Genomic DNA, 5,595 nt, shown 5'->3' on the forward strand with positions numbered 1-5,595 from the left:
AGAATCATCTTCTAAAGGTTATCCTATTTTTACTCGATGATATATAAACTGATGTGAAAAGGATAATAATACTTTAACTCACTTTTTTTTATCTACTTTTAACCTATCATTTTAATCACTATTAAATTATCACATCACTAAAAAAACCAAAATAAATAATTTAACAATAATTAAAATAATAAATTAAAAGTAAGTTAAAATATCATTATCCATATAAATATTTGGAATTAAGTTTTGAAATAAAAAATTCGCTGCTCACATGACATTCAGTGAAATGCTGGAATTGAAAATGGGTCAGGGTACGTGATTTATTTTGAAAGAAAAAATAGTTTTGGTTCCATTGGCTCCTTGACCGAAACACTCACCTCCTTCCTAGCTCTGTCTCTCGCTCTAACGAAAACTAGGTTTAGCTTCCGATCAAAGGAAACCGCTTCTCCCTTCCCCTCACCATCATCTTCTACATCTATACACACAAGAATGCAGAGGCGGAGCAGGGGACTTAGCCCTAGCCCCTTTCACCATGGATCAGTTGTCGCCTCGACGCCATTTGCTAGAGCCTCTGTCATCCTCCGGTACTGACACTGTCAATAGCGGCTTCTTCAGATAAGTGGCATTTCTGATGCATTTTTCCTTTGTATTCCTTTGTAGTGTGTGTCTTCTATGGTCGCTGTTGTTGTTGGTTCTTCCAACCCATTTATCCGAAAGTTGGTTTCTCTTGATGGTGGGTAATGCTTCGTAGCAGGTTAGGGTGAAATTTTTGGAATTTCTGATTTAGGGTTTCATGCCATTTTTTTAAATTTCTGGTTTTATTTTTATTTTCTGCAAAACTTTAGGGGTATTGTCTTTATTGCGAGTTAAATTTGCTCCTCCGTTACTCTCTAAGTGTTGTTTGTTAAATGAAGCAAGCCCTTGTGCTCAATCACTGCTCCTCCGTTTAAGGCAGCAGAAGCACCATCAAACCCGTTGAAGAGAAACTTTTGACACTTTGCAGTGTTTGTGACCAGAAGAAGGGTCAAAAGACAAATAGCAAGCACAAGCACAAGTGTTCTGGTTTTCGCCATCACGAGGCAGAGCACCCAAAAAAAACTGTACACACATGTTCAATCATATTGTTTGTATAAATCATTAAGTAAACTCAAATTAATAGTGTGTTCTGCTGTGATATGTTATTCAAGAGTGTGTGGATTGTAAAGTAAAACTTGGTTATTACTTGTTTGATTGATTTCTCTCACATGTTTGATATTCACCGTAGATTATGACTTAACGCAGCTTTACCATTTTGAATATCCCATTTCCACATCATTTTTTTATTAGCTTTATACAATTTATTTTATGTGTTGGTATCTCCTATTATGGTCCTTTTCCCATGAAATTGTTTTTTTTTACAACTTTTGTGGATGAGAAATTTATCTCTTGTTTTCTTAATTTTTAAATTATAGTGATATTGAAATAATATAATGGAAAGTTGATTAGGTTAATATCATAATTTATAATTTGATATGCAAGAGTTTGATAGTGGATTATATATGTTTCAGAGTATCAGATATAATTAAATATGGAGCATCTCAAACTCAGCAAAGAAAGTTGTCATTTTTTGGGACTTGTCTTCTGGTTTAAGCAACACAATGAAAGTCAGAACATGCAGGTATCCTAACGTAAAGTAATATAGTGGTGTACTTAGGTTTAGCTTTACACCAATTTTACTTGCTTGCCAAAATCAGAAACCGACTTATAATTGATATATTTATGGGTTGGAGTTGAAGTACAAACAAGTCAGCATAGGCATCATTACATGGTTTTTCAAAAATTTGGGAATATCAAATTTAAATGGAATTACTTATTTATGAGGTTAAGTTGTGTTTTGATTTAAGATTTCAATCATTATTTTTTTATTATGGTATTTTTAATATGGATAGTAAATATCTTTGACAAAATGTAATACTATTCAAATAATATGATTGGGCAAGAAATTACTTTTTGGAGTATTTAGTACTATTGTATATCCAAAAGATTTGAACAATTCTGGACAAGATAGTTGATACGTTTTCCATATTAATTAATTTATAAGCTTAGTGATATTTATAACTCATTTTATCTCTTGATATCATATTATAATTTCTGGATTTTTATTAAGTTGATTTAATTCAAACCAAGGAAATTTAATTATAATAATCTAATTATACACACATGTGTATAGTTCTTTTTATTTTATGAAATAACTTATAGAGTAAACTCATTGGTGAAATTACCGTAGCATGTAATTATGAAAAGTGCCTTGTAATGTGTATTGTCCAATCTAAATATAGTTGTTTTTCTTTACAACTTCCATGGATAAGAACTTTATCTCTTGTTTTCCTTAATTTTTAAAATATAGTGATAGAGCTTTCTGAATGAGATAAAAGAACTTACAAGAGTGAGGCACCTCAACATAATAAACCTTTATGGGTTATGTTATTGTAGGGGACAAATGTTCTTGGTTTATGAATATATAGAAGGAGGAAGTGATACAACTCGGTTGAATTCAAAGTAAGAATAATTCAAGCCTCACATGTGGCCTTCACTTTGGCATATGTATGTTCTCATAAATGTTGTATAGGTGTTCTATAGTAATACACATTGTCATAAAGTTTATATTTAATGTAATGAACAAATGAATCATAAATGCTAGGTTAGTAATTTAGTTAGTATGACTACTAAAAAATGTGAGCTATTATAGTTATTGCTCCCTGATTGTATGAATGTGGCTTAAATAGTAGGGATCAATTATAATTGGAGAAGAGGATGAGACAATAGCTAAAGATGGATAATGCAAGATACATATGATTCTGATGCTCTCCCAATAAATTCATTACCTCACTTTCAATACCTTTCCTGCACTTTAATTCTCTCTCACGTTTCTCACATTACAATCAAGCCAACACAAACAACCTACTTTTACTACTACTTTCTTCATTACTCAATTCACGGTTTGTCATGACACATGTAGAATTTAGGCTTAAATACTTTTTTTATCTTATTTTCATAGTGTTTATTGCGGATGGTCCTCATTTTTACCGAATGTTTAAAATGGTTCTTATTTTTGCAATTCGTGTTTTATTTAATCCTGTTTTTGTGACATTGTTTAAATGAGTAACAGAGCACTGCACATGTGACACTGTTTGTATTACGTTGCATTGGGGTATGTTATGTGTACTGTACAAGTGTGATAATTAGATATTTGGGGATAAATAGTTGAGTTAGGGTTTTGGTGAGGAATGTTTGGACAGTTTGTGAGTTTTGGCAATCTTGTTCTTCCATTCCCAATTGGTGTTGCTGCAATCTTCTTCCTGCAATCCCATTATATAGGTATGCCACGGTCCCAATCTTCTTCTTTTACCTCTGGTTGTAATCGTTGGAGGCAACCATGTTGTAGCACTTCGTGCACTGGTGGTTCAACGAGAAATGAATTAACCCCGATTTGTAGTTGCAGAGAGATGACAACTTTGAGCATGACAAGAACTCCAAAAAATATTGGTAGAAAATTTTGGGGTTGGTCCCAATTATAAGATGAGATTAACGTGTACAATCTGTTTTTTTTGTGTTAATAATAAATTCGTTTTAATTTTTAGTTTATTGATTTACAGAGTGGTGGTTCGAATAATGTGGGCTGCAACTTTTTCAAATGGTAGTGTGAAGAAGATGTTATTGAAAAGGATGTTATCATCATGACACAAAGGAAGCAAATTAATGATTTGGAGAAGTCATTGAAGGTTGCTGAGAAGAGGGTGCAATTAGTAATAGGGTTTACTTGTGTTGTTATTGTATTATTCGTACTGTTATTATGTGTAATCTTTTAAAGTCCAATCTGTTTTGTACTATTGTTAAATGAAGAAATGAATTAGTTTGATTATGTTGATATTAGTCCCAATCTGTTTAAAATGACATCTTAATCTGAGCATTGAAGTAAGTGATATTGATCTAAGCTTGGAAAAAATTAAATTGATCAAGTCTGGAAGAAGTTAAATTCATAACATTAATTCATCTTCATCAAAATGCAGTACATCAATGTTTGACAAAAGTGAAATTGAACGAAGTTTAAGCAAAGTTAAAATACATATAATTGCCTACATGACCTCCTCTAAAAATGCAGACGTTTGTAGCTGTTATCATGACTTCATCCTAATCTGTAATTTCATCCTAAATTGTTGAGATGGTTCATCTGGGGCTAGTAGTGGTGCTGTTTGACTCTCCACTTCAATCCTTGGTGGTTGAGTTGTTGGAGTTTCAGCAGTTGGTACATTCTCAACAGTTTCAACAGTTGGTGCATTCTCAGTATTGACATTGATGAAATTCATTGCTACAATAGCATGACAACAAGGGATAGCAGTCAGAAGCCATTTCCTCCAGCTACAATGTTGAGCATCCACATTCAATGTGTACTTATCTCCAACCATGGATATGTGTCTCACTTCAAATAGCTTTTCTCCTGACCAGCTGCAAATAACATTACAAATATCAGTACACCAACACTGACAACTGACAAACAAACCAACTAAAATAATACCCTACCGAACCCCACCTATAGACACAAACTACACAAAATCATGAAAGTAATTTAGAAACCATGCAGAACATCACAACAATCCAAGCACATACAAACTCCAAAATAGAATTACGAAAACCCTAACCCACGAGCAAACACAACCTAGAAAATCCTAAACCCACTTACCTCGTTGATGATGATGCACTGGAAAATTGAAATGAAGAGCGCGATTACAATCCAACGATGAAATGACAAGTATTAGCTGCTTCCTCTGCAAATCCGAGCTCAAGAAAGACGAAGATGAAGAAATCGCCTCCAACGATGAAGAGTGCGACTGCAATTCAACTCAAGCCCTAATTGCAGAATTTTCCCCAAATTGAAAAGTTAACGTTAATTAGCCACATGTACAATACACGTAATATACCCCAATGCAACGTAATACAAACAGTGCCACCTGTACAGTGCTCCGTTACTCCTTTAAACGGCATCACAAAAAAGAACCAAATAAAACACGAATTGCGAAAATGAGGACCCTTTTAAACATTCTGTCAAAATAAGGACCATCCACAACAAACACTACGAAAATGAGGATGAAAAAGATATTTAAGCCTAGAATTTAAGACCAAGACATCTATATTTTCACTTATTTTATATTTTCCTTCTACGTGTTAATACCGGATATAAAACCTCAGTAAAACTCTTTCCATCAATATGGTTTCCTATCTTTTGTATAATTCATTTTATTTCATTTTAATCTGCTATGAAAATATTGACTCATTAATTTCTTTCATTGACTTATTTTATAGGAATGCATGAGTTACTAGCTACTTTGTTTTACATTCTTGAAGTTGATTTGAAGTGTCTCTCAGAAATTTATAAGCATTATGAAGATCAACAAATTTGATGTGTATTTTTTTATATTTGCATTGATATAAAATAAGAACTTTCAATATTTTGTATTTTTTTTTAGATATTTACATTGATGTAATTAGTGAATGAATCTACTTGCAATTTTAAATCATCAATGAAATTACGAATTCAATTTTTGATGTTTTATCTAAGAATTTTGTTTG

The 5,595-nt window shown here is 32.6% G+C and overlaps 1 long non-coding RNA gene across 4 annotated transcripts; it reads left to right on the plus strand.

Moving 5' to 3' along the window:
- The first annotated feature begins 267 nt into the window (after positions 1–267).
- Positions 268–3,895, plus strand: LOC114162380 (uncharacterized). Of its 4 annotated transcripts, none has more exons than XR_014984444.1 (4): positions 268–1,088; positions 1,536–1,645; positions 2,461–3,513; positions 3,624–3,895. It is a non-coding gene; the product is annotated as an uncharacterized LOC114162380 (long non-coding RNA). The 4 variants fall into 4 exon arrangements; XR_003599190.2 differs by having other exon boundaries at positions 274–1,088; positions 2,461–2,526; XR_003599187.2 differs by having other exon boundaries at positions 275–1,088; positions 2,461–3,895.
- Positions 3,896–5,595: the final 1,700 nt, after the last annotated feature.

Source organism: Vigna unguiculata, chromosome 9 (assembly GCF_037176805.1).
Source record: "Vigna unguiculata cultivar grain cowpea cultivar isolate G323 ecotype 2 chromosome 9, ASM3717680v1, whole genome shotgun sequence".
NCBI classification, from domain to species: Eukaryota; Viridiplantae; Streptophyta; class Magnoliopsida; order Fabales; family Fabaceae; genus Vigna; species Vigna unguiculata.